Below are 19,454 nucleotides of genomic sequence, written 5' to 3'. Positions count from 1 at the left end.
CAACTAGCATTGCTTAAAGAAGAAAAAGCATGATTTTAACCTGTTGGACTTTGGGAAGTCCAAATAAACAGGAGGCCTGTTCTAGATATTCTTGGCTAAAATATACAGATTAGATCACTTTTCTATTCTTTAACAATATCCTATACCCAGAAATAAACCCACACATATATGTTCAACTGATCTTCAACATGGATGCCAAGAATATCCCAACGGGGAAAAGATAGTGTCTTCAACAAATAATGTTAGAAAAACTAGATATCCACATGCAAAAGAATGAAATTGGACTAGACAGAAAAATCAACTCAAAATGGACTAGAGATTTAAACATTAGACCTGAAACTATAAAACTCCTAAAAGGAAACATAGGGGAAAAGCTTCATGACAACGGTTTTGGTGATAATTTCATGACACCAAAATCACAGGCAACAAATGCAAAATGGACTACATCAAACTAGAAAGCTTCTGCAAAGCAAAGCAAACAGTCAAAAGAGGGAGAGGCAAATTAGGGAATAGGAGAAAATATTTGCAAACCATATGTCTGATAAGGGGTAATTTTCCAAAACATATAAGGAACACCTTCAACTCAATAGCAACTCAAAAGCAATACCTCATTTATTAATCAAACTTGATTAATAAATGAGGTAAGTACTTAAATGGACATTTCTCCTAAGAAGACATACGAATTGCCAGAAGGTATATAAAAAGATGTTCAACATCACTAAGCATCAGGGAATACAAATCAAAACTACAAAGAGATATCTCTCATGCCGGTCAGGATAGCCATTATTAGAAAAAAAAGAAAAAAGAAAAAAAGACAAGTGTTAGTGAGGATGTGGAGAATTTTGAACCTTTGCACACTGTTGGTGGGAATGCAAAATGGTGCAGCCACTATGGAAAACAGTATGCAGCTTCCTCAAAAACTTAAAGATAGAACTCCTATGTAATCCAGCAATCCAACTCCTGGGTATATATTCAAGGGAGTTAAAATCAAGATATTGAAGACACATTAGTACTCCCATATTCACTGAAGCACTATTTACAACACTTAACATGTGGAAACAACCTAAATGTCCATCAATGGATAAATGGATTTTAAAAATATAGTATATATGTACAAGGGAATATTATTCAGCCTTTAAAAAGAAGGAGATCCTGCAATATGTGATAAGGACAATATGGATGAACCTTGGGGACACCATGCTAAGTGAAATAAGCCAGTTACAGAAGGACAAATACTGCATTATTTCACTTATATGAAGTATCTAAAGTGGTCAAATTCATAGAAGCAAAGAATAAAATGATGGTTGCTACAGACTGTGGGGGAAGAGCCAATGGGGAGTTGCTAATCAAGAGGTATAAAACTTCAGTTATGTAAGATGAATAAGTTCTAGAGATCTGCTGTACGGCATCGTGCCTATAGATAACAATGCTGTATTATACACTTAAAAATCTGTTAAGGGGATAGATCTCATATTAAGTGTTTTATGCAATAAACAATAATTAAAAAATACTACAGATGAATCAAATATACAGTGAACCAATGGAGCCTAAACTAAAGCTGATCTCAATTCCATGGTTTGGCCACAGACTGTGGTCCTATTGAAGGCTGAATACACATCTGGATAATATCTCATCTAACTCTTCACCTTATTAACTCCTGAACTCCTCTTTCAGATCTCAGAATAAATAATTTAAAATTTCTCTACATCCCTAGGTCCTAGAACAGGGTCTGCCACATAGTTGGGGCTCGGAGAATAATGGTTGAGTATAGAAAGGGATAGATGAATGGGTAGAAGACTCCACATCTAACATGATTCCATGTTCTATTTTCAGTGTCAAAGTGTAAGAGGTTATAGGTGGTAGAGGTGATGAATTTCTAGTCAGAACCAATCATACTTTCATGTCTCCTCCTGGGGGAATTCTCATTCCCTTTCCTCTCTAGACACCCAGAGTCCTGGAATTAACCCCTATTGAACTAGAGAAACTTTAGCTGCATATCCAATGCAACCATGATGTTTTTCAACAGAAATCTGCATTCTATTTTTAAACAAGAAAAAGAGTTGCCTATTGAGACTCTCTTCATCACAAGTAAGAGAAATCCAACTAAAACAAACTTAAACCAAAATGCTAATATATTTACAAATATTCAGGTCTTATGCATGGAGAATAGGAGTGCAGTTGGTTAACAGGGTTTCCAGTACCACCAGAGTTACCATTCCTTTTTCTTCATTCTCTCTGTCTTGTTTTCCATAGCATGTTTACCTAGGGGAGAATTTGGCCAAGCTTCAGTGATGTGCCCTTGGCCACCTTTGGTGAATTGCCAATGCCTGTGCCAATTAATTGTGGCCAAAAGAGAGTGTGTGTGGTGGAGGGGGGCGGCGGGGAGGGCGGATGATCTGTAAGGAAAAGGAAGCTCCTCTGCATGTTGAATGGGAGGGGGAGTTTGCCTGGAAATGGGACAGGACAGAACACTGGGCGGACAAAAGCAATAGGTGCCTAACATCTGCTTGGAGGTGTTGTCTGACTATTCTTCTAAGTGCGTTGATATAGAGACAAACTGAGCCTGGATAAAACAGTCCATATGCATTTTGCACTGTTTCTTCACATTAAAAACAACTAAAACAAGACATTTTGCAATATGCATTGAAAAGTGTCTGGTTCTGACACATGTAGGAATACCTCTTACATTACTCAAATATTCCACATGTCCAGAGTTTCCCTAACTGCTTTGATCTGCTTCAGTATTTTCACTTTTGACAGCTATGCAATGCCATAGAATCAGCTTGGTATTTGTACTGGGTTCCTAAAATCCATTCATCTAGCATTGATATTATGAGCCCCAGCCTTCAACATTGTGGTGATCTACCAAAATTCCTGCTTCAAATTTCCATAAAGCTATAAGAAAGGGAGTTGGAGTTACATAACTGCCACAAAGACTATTGCTACAACCACAGGGTTCATATCAAGTGCCCCAGGGCATAAATAATGAAATAAAAGCAGATAAGATGAAAAAAATAACAAATTCAATAAATAAAGTATGGATGGGCCAGAACAATACAAGGACAATCTGTAATATGCTTTTAACAACCATGACTCTTGGATGCAAACAGAATCTGATTTGTCTGAAAGATTTTTTTCCCCTGTAATGATAAAGCAACACTCAGTAAACCCTCGTTTACTCACTCAATATGTTTTGTATAAGTAGGACATTTAAAGAACATTGCTTCCCAGATATAATATGCAAGGAAATGCTTGCATCATAGGAGCACGTCCTTAGTGACCTGGGGATATTTATTCACTTCAAAAATAAATTTACTACAGCAAGGAATAGGTCCCAAATTATTCAATAAAAAGGAAATTATCTTCACTAAATTTTTTGATCAATATATACCCTTTGCTTATTCCTCATTATAATGCTGTCAATATTCAGAGGGAAAAGATGAACACAAAACAAACTGCAGGACCTGCAGCTTCAGGAGGATGTTTGCCATTTGGAGACAATGCATCGCTCATAGTAGATTGGTATGTTTCCCTCTAGTGGTTAAAAGGCATTTAACTCTATCAACCAAGTCACATTTTGAGAAACAAATCGGGAATCAAGAACAAGGCAGCATTTAGCGAGGCAAAAATTAACATGGGTCTTAAATTAAATGATCTGCAAGTAGAATCAAGTCTGATTATTACGAAAAAAACTAATTCATAGTTTAAATACCTGATCAGTTTCCACAGGATGAACAAGGACTCGGGCTGATGAGAGAGGTTGAATGAAAAATCAGAAGGGGAAACAATTGAAGTACTTAGTACAACCAATTCATTTCAGTGTGGCACGAGATTAGTAAGGAAGCAAGATTAGCAATTTTTAATAACATGTTGCATTACTTATTTAAAAATCCCTATTAAAATAATTTCATTTTTGAAAATCAGAATTCATAAACTGGCTTCATTCCAATGACTGACTGCATTTCTCTTGGGACCCTGTCGCCTTAGGGTGGGCAGGGTTATACTTCACAAGGAAGAGAAGCGGTGACGCTCTAATCACAGCGATCATTTGCCGAAATACATCACCAGGCCTAAAATATTCCACTAGGTGAGACAAAGGAGTAGTTTGTGACACTGGTTGCATTTAACTCTTTAAAACGCAAGACAATTACACAAAATACTGTATCTCCCTTCTTCTAAATACTATGAGCCTGTTAGGATATTGACAATCAACTCAACAGCAAATGCCACACCAGCTCCAAATATGCACGCTAGGGTTTCCTGAGCAATCAAACTTGCTGAAATTAAGGGTCAAAAGATCAGCAGTGTAACTTTAGGCAACCCAGGGGAAGACAACAATCTTCCACCTTTGTGGTATTCTGTGAACTGGCCATGATCACAGAATGTGAAAAACAGCTATCAGATCACAGGATCATTTCTGCACCAGAAAGCACCTGCAGTTATTATGTACAAAAGAGGCTCACAATGCCAGGCTTTCAGAAGCATATAAAGCAAGCTGGCCTTCCAATTTCTCCTACGAAATACGTGCATGATATAGAGCAAAGAAAATGCCCATGATACAGACACACGCCTACAAATCCTTCCCGACTCAACTATTCAGAGTTTGGTTTACACTGTGAATTATTGAAGGGAGCGTGAAAAAGAGAAGCTAAAAACAGAAGCTTGAAATTATCAGCTCATCACCCATAAGGAGGCTAGAGATCCCAAGGAGGAAGGCTGAACAAAACAGAAACAATTATTCTACAAATCCTCTTTGTGTTTAACAGGTTATAAACAACACAGCCAATAAATTTATCTTGCCTTTCTAAGACAAATTAACGAGGGAAATAGAACTGCATTAAATTATTGATCATTTACTTCATATATTTAGTCACTGTCCACAATGAGCTGTAGAAAAAATACAAGGGGTCCTAGCCTTCTAGAAAATGGAATCAATAAAGCAGATACACAAATATGCTATTTTAATTTATATTTTGTTTCTCTTTAGCAGCAACTGTACAAAGCTACAGGAGATTAAACAGAGATTTCTTGGTTCTTTTAGAAACCTTAGAGAAGGTTATCAGTTGCGAAACCCAAGCTATGAAAATTCAAAATACACCTCTTTTTCCATATTGTGGTCAGCTAAAATAGATTAGTCACAAAATACGTTAATTACTGAGTCATGTCAGAACAAGGCAAAGGTGTGTATAAAATCTTAATCCAATCTTGCGCAAAAGGTAATGCGTAAAAGGCTTCGACCAATAATATAGCACCTTAAAAAGGTGAAGTTATTTTGACCTTATTTTATTTCTGATTTTCCATCAGGTTTAGGGAAATTTATAAAATCTGAAACTATTTTTTGAATTCCTTAGCATAGGTGAGGTTACAGGATGGGAAGAAATTCATGTAATGCATACTGATATCTATTTAATAAGCGATTTCGGTGATCTGAAATATCATCTGGCCTTTCTAGTTGACGTGACATTAAAAATGAAGCTTGTGTTTTGCATGCAGTATGCTTAATTTAGTCATTGCCATTGCATAGAATTTGATAGGTATATATAAACAGAAGTCATCAGTGTGTACGTCATAATCATCCTGGGAGAAATCCTATACTATGCTTGAAAAATGGAGCTTTTAATCTCTATTTTGATTGTAATATTGAGCCAAGCCAGATCTGGAGCTTAAGTTTCTTGACATAGTCCTGTTAAAATGAAAAAAAAAAAATAATAATAAGGAGATCTTGGTAAAATGCTATCTCACTGGAAGACAGAAGATGGGTGATGAGAAAGGAGGAAGCTGTGGGAAAGGGAAGGTACAGATGAAAGAAATAAAAGGCCAGCAAATGAAAAATGGAAAATGGATGGCAGGCTCACAGCACTTCTAGAATATCCTCCATGAAAAGAAAAGACCAATTGTCAAGAATACATATTAGAACTGTATCATGTTTTTTTCTCCCACAGTATACTAATTTCATTTTTTGAAGGATGTGGGAGGATTTTCTCTCTCTTCACGTCCTAGAAATTATTCTATACTGAGAGCTGCCTTACGGACAAACAAAGGCATGCAAAGAAGCAGGGGCATTAGTATTTCCCAGGATGTACACAGGGTGATGCCTCACAGAGGTAAGGAGTGTCCTGGCCAGGAGCCAGGATGACAAGCTCCAGCCACCAAGCAGTGAGTCAAGTGCAAGACAACCACACAGACAAATGCGTAAGTCAACCAATTAGTTTTGCTAAACAGAAATATTTATGCCACAGTAACCAACTAGCTTATTTTCCCCCTGCTAGATGGCTATTTTCTGGGCAATTCTCTGGGTGGGGTGGGGGCACTGAAATGTCTTCTATCATAGAATGGACCTCTAATATGTGTTCTAATATGTATTCTTGACAATTGGTCTTTTCTTTTCATGGAGGATATTCTAGAAGTGCTGAGAGGCCAGAACGGGCCTCTCACCGTTGTGGCCTCTCCCATTGGCTCTGGACGCGCAGGCTCAGCCGCCGTGGCTCAGCCGCTCCGCGGCATGTGGGATCTTCCTGGACCAGGGCACAAACCCGTGTCCCTTGCATCTGCAGGCGGACTCTCAACCACTGCGCCACGAGGGAAGCCCTCTCTCCCTCTCTTCTTTCTCTCCTCTCCCTCCTCCTTCTTCTCTTTCTCCTTCTTTCTCTCTCTCTCATTCCCTCCCTTTTTCTCTTTCTACCTTTCTCCCTCTCCCTTTCCCTCTCCCTCTCTTATACAGCAGCACAGGTAAAGAATCAAAATGTCATCCCAACTAAGTAGATGACATACCAGTGAACCATACACCAGACACAAGAGATGGGCATGCTCCTGCTTTATCTACACTTTCATCAACAAAACTGAAGAATTCAATAAACTGGAACAAATGCTTTTGAAAGTTTATAAAGGAAAGCTATTCCTCACATTTTACAGGCTTGGCTTAAAATAGCTACATTCAGTGCCCATATTAAGTACATAGTCCACCTAATTAACAATGCACACCTCAACTATCCTAAATATAATTTAGAGAAATTCATTTATCCAAGGTTTTACTAGTGAATTCAGAAACCTCCCCATAAGTTCCGTCTAACACAAGTTTGGGAAGCACTGTAGCCTTTACCTACAAACCCAATACAGTGTTGCAATGTTTTCTACAAGTCTGAGAAGGCAGCTCTAATTGATGAAGTACAGTTCCTAGACTATGTCATCGGGCCAAAGATCAATTTTCTGTCCAAAAGATAACAGGACATAAAGAACACACAAAAACAAGATGGCTCTTTCCAAGGAAAGGGATCAATACTACAGTCTACTTCCTCCCACCCCATCTTATTTCTGAACCACTGCAGAAGAATAGAAATTCCTAATGATTTTCCTGCCTATAGCATCCTCACGGCTTGGGTATAAGGTGCACTAGAGCAGGCTACATTTAGAGCAGAGAGGGTTTCCCAGGCTGTGAGGAGATCACAGATGAGCATTACCTGGGAGGCAGAAGCAGCATTATTAGCTCAGTGGGGTAAAGAGGGGTGGCATTTCAATTCAAGAAAAACGAAAAGGGAAATCCCAGCCTCCTTCAAGATTCTACATGGGCAGTTAACATTACGGAAGGGTCAAGGATGTTAAACCCAAAGTCTCCTATATCCACGCAGGAAAAAGAACAAAGCATTAAGAGCCATAAGAGAAGTCAATAGGCCAGCCTGACCACAGTTGTCAGGGAGTTCTCGGTGTCCCTACACAATCTGCATACCCAATGTTGGATTATACGTGCTATCTATTTTCTGTGAATTAAACCTCTTAGTATAACTTTCTGGCAGAACTATAGGTCCTACAATTCACATATTTCCCAGAGCGCTGCAAGGTAGCAAGAGTTGAATATGTCACCCAGCAATAGTGCTGTAAACTAATGACCCGGGGGAATTCATGAAAGATTGCATAGATTACTATACCTCAACAATAAAGTGATGAGACCGGTCTCTACAAAGCATACATAAAAATCCCATCTATCTGGATCTATCTGGTGTGTATTGACTTATGCACACATTTTAGAAGATGCGTGCAAATCTTACCTGGCTCAATTCTTTCCCCTTTGCAAAGCCTTCCCTTACAACAGAGCTGAACGTCATGTTTCTGTCCTCTGGATTTTGCATGCCACTCATTTAGAAGCTAGGATTTATGCAGCTACTAGCTGTTATCTTGTTATGTACATATGTATTACCCATTCACAACCGCCTTCCCATTGTTAATCTATTATTGCGTAACAAATTACCCCAAAACCTAGCAGCTTAAAACAATATTTATTTCACCCAGTTTTTGAGAGTCAGGCATCTGGTCATGGCTTAGCTGGGTGGCTAACTCAGTGTGGCTCATGGGGGTTCAGCAGAGCTGGCAGTCAAGGATCTAGTCATCGGAAGTCATTACCTGGGCTGGTTTAGTTCCTCACTAGCTGGAGTCCTCAATTCTTCAGCATGTGGACCACTGCATATGGTGGCTCATGACAAAAGGAGCTTCATCTAGAGCAAGCTGCTGAAAGAGAGAGAGAGGGGGGTAAAACCAAGCGGGAAGCCATGGTTTGTTTTATAACGCAATCTCAGAAAAGACAGGATCATCACTTCTACCATGGTCTATTATTCACATAAACCATGTGGGAAGAGATTTACACAACTGTGTGAATCCAGGCGGCAGGGATTATTGTTGGGAACCATTTAGCAATCAGCTACCACAAAAACGGTTTCTTTCTACCACTCCCCCTGTCAGAGATTCTAACATGAGACCTTGCTTGGAATGAGTCAATGAATATTTGTTATATATATGATTATCTCCCATATCCTCAAACTATATTATTCATTTACTCTTTCACTCTTCACCAAGTGTCACTGCATTTAAACACATTGATAATATAACATAATAATATTCACAATCCGTTTATTAACAATTACAGTAATTTGACTAGAACTGAAATGATAGAGGTACATTTTTACCATGAACAAATGACTTTTAGTTAAATTATTCAGTCTCATTTTGTCTTTATTTCTAAATATTTATTCCTACAAGAAATATTTATTGACCATCTACCAGCTGCCAGGGACATGAAAATACTATACACTTAGATGAATATTATGGTAAGGAAAATAAAGAGTCATGTGGACTCATGAATCAGAGAATACTTTTCTCTATAATATTGAGCAAAATTGAAAAATATGAAATGTAAGATAAAAAACAAGCCTATAAACATGCTATCATTTCGAAGAAAATTAAGTTATGTTTCTACAAGCTTGCGATAGTGTTGATTGTACTAAAATTTGTGACAATTGGATCTCCTAGTAGAAACACAGATACGAGTTCCCACATATACTATTATTAAAAGGGATAAAAATGAGCATAGAGTAACATGAAGAAGCTGTACTAGCAGATCTGTTCATAATCCTCCAACTATTCATCTCATTTTCTTTCATAAGAGATCTCAATACTGCTCAGATTTCTACCTTTCTCCACACAATTCAGAGCCTTAAGGATTGTACTGATAAGTTTTATTTGAGTGCTTAGTTCAAATTATCAGTTTTCCATTTAGCCTGAAAATTTCATGGATGCAGTGGCAAGGTTGGCCTTAGGAAAAATTTGGAATTAAGTGTGACACTTACCCTCTGTAGTGGATTAAACAGAGGTCTCCAGAAGGTATGTTTATGTCCTCCTCCCTGGCATCAGTAAATGTGACATTATTTGGAAAAAGACCTTGCAGATGTAATAATTAGGTTTAAGATGTCGAGATGAGATCCTCCTGGATAATTGGGCCCAAAATCCAATGACAGTTTCCTTATAAGAGACACAAAGGAGAGACACACAGAGAAAAAAGGAGAAGTTATGTGAAGATAGTGGCAGAGACTGAAGTTATGAAGCCATGGAAGTTAAGAAACTCCTGGAGCCACCAGAAGCTGGAAGAGGGAAGAAAAGTTTCTCTCCTGGAGACTTCAGGAGAGAACAAAGCTCTGTGATAACAGAACACAAATCTACCAGTTTCAGACTTCTGGCCTCCAAAATGGTGAGAAAACAAATTTCAGTTGTTTTAAGCCAAGCAGTTTGTGGTGTTTGTTACAGCAGCCCTAGGAAATTAATACACCTTCCAACCTAAATAGTGTCCCAAAATTAATTTACATGGTTTTTTTTGTGGTAAGCTCAGCCTTTCCTAAAGCCAACACCAATAAATGCCAACACCTGCACTAACCTGTCTCCATGCCAACAACTGCACGAACCCTTCCAACACCAACACCTGTACCACTCAGGATTCTCTTCTCCAACAGGGGTGAGCCAGCCCATCAGCAAACTAATTCAAGCAATTGGTTAATGGGTATAGCTACATCGATTGATTCATTATTGTGCTACCTTTTTCAGATGACATAATTAGAAATGAGACCTTTCTAACAGTCCTATTTTCACTGTATTAACAGACTCAGAGCAGGTCAGTGTTTAATGAACTCAGCTCTCACCACTTTGCAGAAGATGAATGAAAGAAAATATTTCAGTAACAGAAACATATTGTCTGGACTTCCCTGGTGGCACAGTGGTTAAGAATCCACCTGCCAATGCAGGGGACACGGGTTCGAGCCCTGGTCCGAGAAGATCCCACATGCCGTGGAGCAAATAAGCCCGTGTGCCACAACTACTGAGGCTGTGCTCTAGAACCTGTGAGCCACAACTACTGAGCCCACGTGCCACAACTACAGAAGCCCAGGTGCCTGGAGCCTGTACTCCGCAACAAAAGAAGCCACCGCAATGAGAAGCCTGCGCACCTCAACGAAGAGTAGCCCCTGCTCGCCGCAACTAGAGAAAGCCCGCGCGCAGCAGTGAAGACCAAACACAGCCAAAAGTAAATAAATAAATAAAAATTTATTTAAAAAATAAACATATTGTCTGAAAGGAAGTTGCGACAAGGGTAGAGAACGAAAAAAACAAGGCGGATACTGATTGAAAGCTTGCAAAGTAATGTTTTCTAGAGTGTAGTTCAAAGAACAATAGTTTTAGAAAAAGTTCTCCAGGAAAAGTGGTTGTCTGGTCAATTAAGTTAATCTGTAATACTCTACTTTGAAAGTAAAAATATATAATGATTTCAAAATGTTATGTTGTTTAAAAATAAGAGGAAAAATAGAGAGAGAGACAGAGAGACAGACAGAGAGAGACAGAGAGAGACAGAGACTCAGCTTGATCATCCCAGTACGTATAGTGGTTACTAGTTTGGGTTATTGTATCAAAGTAGAAAAACTTTGGAGTAACATAGACAAATCTGTTTCTAATCCACTACTTAACTAGTTAAGTAATCTTCAGCAAATTACTTAGTAGTTTTAGTTTCCTCACACGTAAAATAAGGAAATGATGCCTATTAAGTTATCTTGTGATCATTTGTTATAATTCATGTGAAACACCTGTACTTCTTAAATGAGATGTTTCCTATAGCCATAAATCCTCAGTAAATGGTTACTATTATGTTTTGTTATTTTTGTGGTTATTATGGTGGTCAGTACCACCATATGGTAGCCAGCATCCCTACTGCCACCCATTACATGCACGGAAATGCAATTATCTGTGAGAATATTGCTTCAAAATAAAAATAATATAAATAATCCCAGCAGAGATAGCAAAGTAGAGAGGGCTATTGTTTCAGCAGTAGAAAACTCCTCAGAAAACTGAAGGAATTTATTAACATATCTAAAGAAAGCATCAATCTATCAAATAGGGCACTGCGTAGCCTGGAAAGCAGGAAAAGGCGTAAGACTAAGTTTGGCACTGATGTCCAAAGGTCCTCAAGTATTCTGGTGCTTGAGGCAAAGTCAACCTGACTGTTGAAATGACTGTGGAGTCATAGCCTTAAAATTGTCCTAAAATGACTTAAAATGTCTTTGTCCTTTTGACAAAATGGTCCTTAGTTGTAAATGTTTGTATCAAGCTACCAACCTACCTTATCCTGGTACCATTAAATACTGGATTTATCTAGCTTCCTGTACTGAGTTGAATGGTGTGCCCCCAAATTTCATATCCACTTGGAGTCTGTGAAGGTGATCTTATGTGAAAATAGGGTCTTTGCTGAAGTAATCAAGTTAAAATAAGGTTATCTGGATTAGGCTGGGCCCCAACTCCAACAGGATTGGTTTCCTTTAAGAAAAGGGAAATTTAGACACAGAAACACACAGGAAGAACTCCATATGACAATGGGGCAGATGTCAGCGATGCATCTACAAGCCAAGGAACAGCAATAATTGCCAAACCCGAGAAACGAGGAAGAGGCAAAAACAAACAAACAAACAAACAACAACAAAAAAACCCCCAACTTTTCCTGGAGCCTACAGGGTGTATGGCCCTGCCTACACCTTGATTTCAAATTTCTAGACTACAAAACTAACTAGACTAAACTTGTGATAATCTGTTACAGGCGCCCTGAGAAAGCACATCCTGTTCATCAAGTAGTTCTCTGGACAAATTTCCCAAGTAAGTAAGCATATACATGGAAATATTAATACTTAAGTACACATAAATTTTTCCAGTTCCTGTCTCTATGATAACTATTTTGTATTTGCAAATTTGTATTATAGCTTTTTTCCATCAACCTTATGAATTTTTTTTTTTTTTTGCGGTACGCGGGCCTCTCACTATTGTGGCCTCTCCCGTTGCAGAGCACAGGCTCCGGACGCGCAGGCTCGGCGGCCATGGCTCACGGGCCCAGCCGCTCTGCGGCATGTGGGATCTTCCCGGACCGGGGCACGAACCCATGTCCTCTGCATCGGCAGGCAGACTCTCAACCACTGCGCCACCAGGGAAGCCCTACCTTATGAACTTTTTAAACACAATCTGCCACTGAAAGATAAACCTGCTCTTACAGGATGTGGACAATAACAGGTTTCTGAAGGTACTATCCTATGGCAGGAGATAATGTATGAAGCCCCTCTTTAGAGCCTCTAGGGCTTGTGGTCTTGCTCTTGCTGATCCCAGTTCTCTGCTTGACACCATATGCCCCTCCTGATACCTTTGTTGGCAGAGCAGCAAAGAATTTTTCTTTAATAATATTTTATTGCTACTTTCCCACTCAGAACTCCGAGATGGGTTTAATTACCACTGATGTACTGAAAAAGTGCTAAGTGACAAAGAATTCACAAAAATAGTAACACAAACAAATAAATGTTAACATTGGTCAACTTAATCAGACATTTGAGAATATAAGATTTCTTTTTCTAAAAGCCTATGCTTTATAGCTCCAAGAAATAATGTACATTTTGATATTTTGGACATAGCTGAGATGATGAAATTAAGAAACAGTTATACCAACATTTCAGTGGACAACTTTCAGATGAAACACACCAAAATAATACAAATATATTCGAATTTTGCCATAAATTTCCCAAAGAATCACTCTCACAGTATTATTATATGGAAAATATTTTTCATTCATTAATGTATTCATTCAATCAATTAAGAGACATTTCTTGAGCACTTATGATGGGCCAAGAAATATGCTAAGTGCTGGAAATACAAAATAAATAGGATATATGATCCATGCCTTCAAAGAACTTATTCTCATAGGGGAGACAGACACAAACAGATAATTACAGTAGATTGATTTGAGTGCTCTTATAAAGGTATAAACAAAGTCCTGTTATTTCCCTGAAAAAGAGAGCTAATAACTTCTTGAGGGAGGCAGGAACTGCTCATTTAGTTTCCTGGCAACATTAGGCTAAACAGCAAGTATAATAGGGCCTATTGGCCAACATATCTATACATTCTAACTAATTTATTTAAATCAATATTAGTCACAGCCTTTCGAATGAATCAAGTTCTGAGCATTTGTTTTTTAATTAAAAAGTAAATACCAGTAAAATTCGCATCAATTAAACCAAACTTCAGGGCTTCCCTCATGGTGCAGTGGTTAAGAATCCACCTGCCAATGCAGGGCACACGGGTTCGATCCCTGGTCTGGGAAGATCACGCATGCCACAGAGCAACTAAGCCCATGCGTCACAACTACAGAACCTGTGCTCTCTAGCTGGCAAGCCACTACTACTGAAGCCTGCACGCCTAGAGCCTGTTCTCCACAAGAAGAGAAACCACTGCAGTAAGAAGCCTGCTCTCTGCAATGAAGAGTAACCCCCACTTGCCACAACTAAAAAAACCAGAAAGCCCACATGCAGCAACGAAGACCCAACACAGCCAAAAATAAATAAATAAATAAATTCATTTATTTAAAAAAAATAAATAAACTTCATTTCCATGCTCATCATCTTCTAAGAAAATCTCTGATAACTCAGTTGATTTATCTCACCAATAAATATTTTGCCCTGTACGCACATAGATTTCCTTTACCAAATAAGTTAGAAAGTGAAGCAAGGGACGTCCAGTTTCAGTCCTGATGTGTAAAAAGCTTAAAAGTTATAACTGCCATTCTCATAGCAAGTAAAATCTGAAAAAAACAAAAATCAACAACTCTTCTTGAAGCTATAAAGGAACTGAGACTGTAAGGCAAACCACCATCTACCCCAAAATCTGGAGAGACAGGTGAATAATAGCCAAGATCTGTTTACTTGGAACAGAAACTCTAAACTGGTAGGAATACTTAAAGGTAATTTTGACAAATTGCTGAGATTAAGTGTCAAACTGAGAAACTACTGAGGGCCACTCACAGGAAGGAAACATATGTGTGTGTGGGTTTTACCTTCAGGAATCTCACCAGGTTCTCATGGTGAAGAGCCAAGAAAAATCTAAATCTCTGGACCTGCTCTGAAAGACATGTCAAAAGAAGTTCTTCAGGGAGAAGAAAAATGATAGAGTTCAGGAACTCATATCTACACAAACAAAAAGGAGTATTAGAGAAGGAATGAATGAAGATAAAATATAATTTAAAATAATTTTCTTCCACAGCTACTGGTCTGCAGCTGTTTTTATGGTAGCAGTTGTGGCATTCCTCTGTGGGAAAGAAACTGTTACACAACTAAACACCTCTTTCTCAGCAAAATAGAAAGTGGGCATATGTGTGACGAACACAAGGTGAAAAAAAAATGAAAAAATAAAATAAAATAAAATAACTTTCCTTCTTACTTGCTCTAAAAGATAGCCATTTGTTTGAAGTATAATAATAACAATATTGGTGTGATTATAGCATGTGCAAAAGTGAAATGGATGTCAGGAATTTCTTAAGGTATGTGGGGCTGGGGATTGGGCATATTCTATTATGAGGTATTTGTCTTACCTAAGAAGTGATATAGCATTATTTCAATGTGGATTGAATCAGTTGTAAATGTATATTTCAAACACCAGGGCAAAGACTAAAATATCTTTAAAAGAAGTGTAATCGATATGCTAAGAGAAGAGATAAAATGAATCACATAAAATGCTCAATTAGAACAAGAGAAGGAAGGAAAAGAGAATAAAGAAGAAGCAAAGAATAACTGCAGCAAATAGAAAACAATTACAAACATTAGATATTAATCAAGCTATATCATAATCACATTAAATGTGAATGTTTGAACTACACCAATCACAAGGCAGAAACCGTCAGAATGGATAAAAGAAAACGACCCAACTATATACTATCTATAAAATCCCACTTTAAATATAAAGATTTGGATAGGTTAAAAAGTAAATGGCTAGATTAAGTTATATTATATTAACACTAATCAAAAAAAGGTGGAGTAACTACATTAATTTGTGACAAAACAAACTTCAGAGCAAGGAAAATTATCAGGGATAAAGAGAGATATTATGTAATGATAAAGATGGCAATTCTCCAAGAAAATATTATTAATCCATAAGGTGTATGTACCTAGAAACAAAGCATCAAAATATATGAGGCAAAACTGATAAAACTGCAAGGAGAAATAGACAAATCTACTATTTTAAAAGACTTCAATACCCCTCTTACCAGTAATTGATAGATTAGACAGGCAGAAAATCAGTAAAGACATAGTAGATCTAAAAAAACACTCAGTTAACTTGATCTAATAGACACTTATAGAATACTCCATCCCACAAGAGCAGAATACATATTTGTCTCCACCTCACATGGAACATTCACCAATATAGACCACAGGCTTGGCCACAAAACAGACCTTAACAATTTAAAAGAAAAGAAATCATAAAAATTGTGTTTTCAGCCACTTGAAATTAAAAGAGAAGTCAAGAGCAGAAAAATAGCTTACAAAATCTCAAAATATTTGGAGATTAAACAACAACACACTTCTAAATAATGTAAGGGTCAAAGAAGTCTCAAGAGAAATTTTTAAATATTTTAATTAAATCAAAATGAAAGTAATACTTATCAAAATTTGTGAAATGCAGCATAAGCAGAATTTAGAGTGAAATAAATGGTAGTAAATGCATATACTAGAAAGCAAGAAAAATATAAAAGTATTAAACCTTAGGAAACTAGAAATAGAAGAGCAACTTAAGCCTTCTTAAAGCAAGCAGAAGAAAAGAAGAAAAATAAAAACTGTGCAGAAATCAATAAAATTGAAAATGAGAAAACAATAAAAAAAATTAACAAACCCAAAGTGTGGTTCTTTGAAAAGTTCAATAAAATTGGTAAACATCTGTTATGGGTTGAACTCTCTGTCCTCCAACCTCCACCCCCTGCCAAAATTCATATGTCGCAGTCCTAACTCCCAGTGCCTCAGAATGTAAACTAATGTGGAAATAGGGTCATTGCAGATATAATTAGTTAAGATGAGGTCATACTGGTATAGGGTGAGCTCCAATATAATAAGACTGATGTCCTTATAAACAGGCACACATACATTGCACACATACATTTATACAGAGAAAACGACCCAGGAAGTTATGCTGCCACATGCCAAGGAACTACCAGAGGCTAAGAGAGAGGCCAGGAGCAAACCCTTCCCTAGCACCTTTAGAGAGAGCATGGCTCTACTGCATATCAGTTTCAGATTTGGGGCTCCAGAACTGTGAGACAATACATTTAAATTGCTCTAAGTCATGCCAAGTTTGTGGTACTTTGTTACAGGGAAACTAATACAACCTCTAGCAAGGCTAACAAAGAAAAAAAGAAGACAAAAATTGTCAATATCAGAAATGAAAGAGCAGTGATCACTACTGACCCCATTAACATTAAAAGGATAGTAAAGAAATACTATGAACAACTCGATGCCTGCAAACATAATTTAAATATAATAGATCAATGATTTGCACATTGGCACAATCAACCAATACATCCACAAGGAGAAAGAGATAAACTAAATAGGCCTACATCTATTAAGGAAATTGGATTGATAATTAATAACCTTCCATAAAAGAAAGCAACACACCAGATGGTTTCAGTAGCAGATTCTACCATACATTTAAGGAAGAAGTTGTCAATTCCCCACAATTTCATCTAGAAAATAGGAACTGAGGGAACACTTCCTAATTCATTCTAAGACCAGCATTACCCTAATACAAAAACCAGATAAAGACATAACAAGAAAAGAAAACTACAAGTCAATATCTCTTATGAACATAGACGCAAAAATCTTTAACAAAATATTAACAAAAATAATCCCCCAATGAATAAAAGCAATTATACACCACAACCAAGAAGGAATTATTCCAGGTATATGAGGCTGATTCACCCCTTGGAAATCAAATAATGCAATCCACTACATCAACATGCTAAAAAAAATCATATGGACATATCAGTTGATAAAGACAAAGCATTTGACAGCATCCAACACCTAATCATGATGAAAACTCTCAGCAAAGTAGGAATAGAAGGAATACACTGAAACTTCCTTAACTTGATGAAGAACATTTATTAAAAAAAACAAACAAACAAAATCCAGCTAACATCATCATACTTAATGGTGAGAGACTGGATGTTTTTCCTCTAAAGTTGGGAACAAGGTAAGGATGTCCCTTCTTTTGAATTCTATTCAAAATCATACTAGAAGCCCCAGCAAGTGCATTAAGACAAGAAATTGAAATAACAATCTATACAAATTGGATAGGAAGAAATAAAATGGTCTCTGTGCACAGACGACATGATTGTCTATATAGAAAATTCCAAGGAGTGAACAAAACAAAACTTGGAACTAATAAGCTTACAGAATACAAGATTAATATACAAAATACTGGGAAAAATATTTGCAAAACAACACATATCTGATAAAGGACTTATATCCGAACTATACAAAGAATTCTAAAACTCTACAATAAAAAAATACAAACTAATTTTAAAATGGGCAATAAATCTGAATAGATATCTCACCAAAGAAGATCTACAGATGGCAAATAAGCATATGAAAGCTGTTCAACATTATTTGTCATAACCTTCTGAAAAAGAATCAGGCAGTTGCAAATTAAATTAAGCAATTGCAAATTAAAACAATAAGCTATCACTACACACTTACCAGAATGGCTACAATTTAAAAAACTGACAATACCAATTGCTGACTCGGCTATGGAACAGGAACTTTCATTCTTTGCTAGTGGGGATGCAAAATGCTATAGCTACTATGGGAGATAGTTTGGAAGTTTCTTACAAAACAACACATTGTCTTACCACATGTTCTAGTAGTCACACTCCTAGATATTTACTTAACTGATCTGAAAACGAATGTCCACAAAAAAACGTGTATGTGAAGGTTTATAGTAGCTTTATTCATAATTTCAAAAGTTGGAGGCAACCAATGTCTCCTTCAGCAGGTCAACGGGTAAACAAACTATGTACATCTATATTATTCAACAATTAAATATTGTTATCAACAAATTAATTAATTTAACAAATTAAATATAGAGTTATCAAGCCATGAAAATACGCAGAGGAAACTTAAATGTATATTGCTAAGTGAAAGAAGCCAGTCTGAAAAAATTTCACATTGATGATTCCAATTCTATGACATTCTGGAAAAAGCAAAATTATAGATGGTGAGATCGATGATTGCCAGGAGTTTGGTGGAGAGGTGTTGAATAAATAAAGCACAGAGGATTTTTTAGGGTGGTGAAAGTATTCTCTGTGATTTGTCAAGTTCCGTAGAACTTTATAGACAAAAAGTGAACTTTAACATGTCAAAATTCCTTTAGGAGATTCGGGGATCTTAGAAAGGACTGCAGACTGTTATCAGATAAACTTACATTTTTACAAAATATGAACAAATCACACTAAGGGAGTTGGGGGCAGGGGAAGGTGATGACCTACATAACTGGAAATGAGCGGATTCTTTGACCGAAGGCAAAAGGAACAATAACACTGTCTTCCATCTGATAAAGTTGTTTTCCATGGAGGTGCAAGTTAACAATTATGATGCTGCTATACATGTATCCTGGAATTGAACAATTATGTCAATGAATGGTGGATGATGAGAGTCAGATTTCTCACTGTTCAAGTAGGAGTTTACATACAAGCAAGGAAGGAGGTTAGAATGATCCATGTGGTAACAGACAGGAGACATCAGGATGAACTCATAGTTAGCTTAATATAGATACAGATGTTTACATATAGAAATATTTACAGA

The 19,454-nt window shown here is 37.2% G+C and overlaps 1 non-coding gene across 1 annotated transcript; it reads left to right on the top strand.

Annotated features, from left to right (window-relative positions):
• Positions 1 to 14,863: 14,863 nt before the first annotated feature.
• On the top strand, positions 14,864 to 14,996 carry LOC116763848. The gene has a single exon (XR_004352659.1). It is a non-coding gene; the product is annotated as a small nucleolar RNA SNORA41 (small nucleolar RNA).
• Positions 14,997 to 19,454: the final 4,458 nt, after the last annotated feature.

Source organism: Phocoena sinus, chromosome 12 (assembly GCF_008692025.1).
Source record: "Phocoena sinus isolate mPhoSin1 chromosome 12, mPhoSin1.pri, whole genome shotgun sequence".
Taxonomy (NCBI): domain Eukaryota; kingdom Metazoa; phylum Chordata; class Mammalia; order Artiodactyla; family Phocoenidae; genus Phocoena; species Phocoena sinus.
This window is presented reverse-complemented; position numbering and strand designations above follow the sequence as displayed.